Genomic DNA, 3,530 nt, shown 5'->3' with positions numbered 1-3,530 from the left:
TCCAACAGTATGGAGTTGATTTTTCTGATACGTTTGCACCTGTTGCAAGACATGATACAATCAGATTATTGATCTCTTTGGCAGCAAAACTTGACTGGAAAATTTATCATTTTGATGTAAAATCAGCTTTTCTAAATGGATTGCTTGATGAAGATATATATGTTGATCAACCTGAAGGTTTTCAGGTTCCAAGAAGTGAAGATAAAGTCTATAAGCTGCATAAAGCTCTTTATGGTTTAAAACAGGCACCAAGAGCTTGGTATAGCAGAATTGATGGTTATCTACTGCAAAAGGAATTCAAAAGAAGTGAAAATGAAGCAACCTTGTATGTGAAGAAGTCAAACAATGAAGTGAAACTCATTGTGTCTTTGTATATTGATGATTTATTGGTTATAGGAAATGAATCAAATTCCTTAAGCCAATTTAAGAAGGACATGGAGAAAGAATTTGAAATGACTAACTTGGGTGAAATGAAATACTTTCTTGGAATGGAGATTTCTCAGCAAAATGATGGAATATTCATTTCACAAAGAAAATATGCTTTGGAGATATTGAAGAAGTTTCACATGGAGAAATGCAAGCCAGTTGCTACTCCACTGGTTGCAAATGAAAATTTTCAAAGAATGATGGTGAAAATAGTGTAGATGCTTCTGTTTATAGAAGTATAATTGGAAGTTTGTTGTATCTTTCAGCAACCAGACCAGATTTAATGTTTGCTGCAAGTTTGCTTTCCAGATTCATGCATTCTCCAAGTCAAGTTCACCTTGGTGCAGCAAAAAGAGTTTTGAGATATATAAGAAGTACAACTGATTATGGTTTGTATTTCTTAAAAAATGAAAGTGGAGAACTTCAAGGATATGCAGATAGTGATTGGGAAGGAAGTATTGATGATTCTAAAAGCACCTCTGGATATGTGTTTTCATTTTGCAGTGTTATTTTTTCATGGAATTCAGAGAAACAAGATGTTGTGGCTCAATCTTCAGCTGAAGCTGAGTATATTTTAGTTGTAGCTACTGCAAATCAAGCTATTTGGCTGAGAAAGATTTTATTAGATGTGGGGTAGATTTAAGATAAAGCTACTGTCATTTAGGTGGATAACAAATCTGCTATCTCTATTGCTAAAAATCCTGTCCAACATGGAAGAACAAAACACATTAATGTGAAGTTTCGTGCCATTAGAGAAGCAGAGAAATCAAAAGAAATCAGGTTGGAGCATTGCAGCTCTGAGGAACAGATTGCAGATATCATGACCAAAGCCCTTTCCAAGGGTCAATTTGAAATACTAAGATCAAGACTTGGAGTGCTCAAGAAAAATCTCAAGGAGGAGTTGATGGAAATCTAATCCCCAAGGATCCATTTGGAAGAGGTAAGACCAAGAAAGGTGAAGGTTGATCCAAGGAGGCTCACCCATGAAGACCATTGGGCCTTTAACTAGGTCCATGGTTAGGAAGCTAGAGAAGACTTCTAAAGAGGAGGTGCTTCAAAGACCTTTGCTCATCATGAGCATTGATTATAGTTCCTCTTATTAGTCTCTTAAGTTTCCATTGTACATACTTGTATAGTTGTTTTCTTGTACCTTGTATATAGTAGATACTTGTATAGGTGTATTTTTGCCTTTGTATTTGTGAGGCACTTTATTTCCTTTTTAGTAGCTATTGTATATTGTTTCTAGGGTAGGTTACTTGGACACTTTGACTCCATTTAACCTAACCTAGAAATACATTATTTTCTTAGTTTTTCTAGTAGGAGTGGCATTAGCAAAATAGAGAGTGTCCTTAGTAAGCTAGAGAGTGCTCCTAGCAATTTAGCCAAAGGTGGTCCTAGGCTAAAATTTACATATTGGACTCATTTTACTCCTAATTTTTCATAGATTTGATTTAGCTAGGTTCCATTCATATTGAATGAACCTAACTAAACCAAATTAACCATTTTCAAACGTGATTGGAGTAAAATAAGTCCAAAAGGCCGCCCACCTAGATGTGTTCACACTTGTGTTCACACTTGTGTTCACACTTGTGTTCACACTTGGCCAAATTGCTTGGTTCTTCTCAAGCTTGGAAGCTTGAAGCACAAGCTTCTCCTTAGCTTGCTTACCAAGCAAGCTAAGTGAGCAGCTTGCACTCCAAGCCTCTAGACCATGGGTGGTTAGCTAGACCTTACCATGGTTCCTAGTGAACCATGGTTAAGACTAGCTTACTCTCCAAGCTTCCTACTCCTATATTTTCGTTTTTCCCTCTTTGTAAAACACTTTTGATGAATTAGAGATTGTATTTTCTGAGTTGAGATCAGATTTCTCTCTTCCAAAAGTCCCTAAACCTCTTTGAGTGCATCCAATTCTCTTATCCCTTCATAGAAGAGTGTGGTGAGAATTGAAGGGGCTTATCTCTTCTCCAAGGAGTGGCGCCTCTTGGGAGTGTTCCTCCCCCAACCGTGGTGGCTTTAAGGCTTCCTCCTCCATAGGAAGCCTTAACCAAGCATAGGAAGGATCAAGGAGTTCAAGGTCTAGGGAGGAGATTGAAGGAGACTCACATCAATCCGGGTTTCTCCAACAAGTTTTCCATCATTTGGTATCAAGAGCTAGGTCTCCTTGGTAAATTCGTTCCTATGCTTCTTTGTCTTGTTTTGTTCGTCCAATATCATCTTGTTATGTGTCTTTGCTGTTCTTCCATGTATTTCCTTTTTGAGTCTTGTGTTTGTGTGCCTTGAGTGGTTCTTGTGTCACAACTATAAATCTATAGAACACACTCACTTTGTCTTGCTTTTCTTGATTCATTTTATAATTTCTTGTGAATCAATCTTTGTATGTGCCCTTAGGTATTCTTTGTATGTCTTTTTAATTGTTTTAGGAATTCTTTTATCTCCCTTTGGACTCCTATAAATTCGGACTAAAAAGAAACTCCTAAAAAGAAACAAGATTACAAGCTTTTTACATTTCTTAATCTACTAGTTTTGTTTTAGAGTCATGTGTAGTTCTTTTACTTGTCATTAAATCCTTGTTGTGCCTTTTTCTTTTTGAATCTTAATGTGTTAACCTCTGTTCCTATATTGTGTCATTGCTGGTTGAACATTAAATAAATCTTAGTGTGCTCATAAAAGATTCCAATGCATGTTATTAGACCTAACATGTTCTAGAGTCAATTTTTGTGAACTTCTTTTGCTAATAGTTTCTTAGCAATTTGTGACCAGCAATTCCTTGTGTGTTTTGTGCTTGTTTTGACAAAAGAAAATAGAGGTAGAAGTGTATTGAAAACGAAAATTAAAGTGTACAAAAGAAGTTAACAAACTAGTACAAAAACTAGTAACATTTTGTGTTGAAATTTTTGACTAGTACACTTACACTTCTACTCTTCTTGTTCTTCTTTTATCCACCACTTGGAAACCTCTTTATTAATTTTTTGGCCTCTGTTTGAAGTGCTTACTCACTGTATTGAAAGAAAAGAAAGAAAGAAAAGAGACAAAAATAGAAGAAAAAAAAAAGAAAAGAAAACAAAAGAAAAATTCTAGAAAAATCAAAGTGAAAACTAAACAAA

The 3,530-nt window shown here is 35.6% G+C and overlaps 1 pseudogene; it reads left to right on the top strand.

Moving 5' to 3' along the window:
• The first annotated feature begins 709 nt into the window (after positions 1-709).
• On the top strand, positions 710-1,342 carry LOC145957372 (secreted RxLR effector protein 161 pseudogene; annotated as a pseudogene).
• Positions 1,343-3,530: the final 2,188 nt, after the last annotated feature.

Source organism: Cajanus cajan, chromosome 4 (assembly GCF_000230855.2).
Source record: "Cajanus cajan strain Asha chromosome 4, NIPB_CcT2T_4, whole genome shotgun sequence".
NCBI lineage: Eukaryota > Viridiplantae > Streptophyta > Magnoliopsida > Fabales > Fabaceae > Cajanus > Cajanus cajan.
Note: the sequence above shows the minus strand (reverse complement) of the source record. Positions and strands in the feature narration are given on the sequence as shown.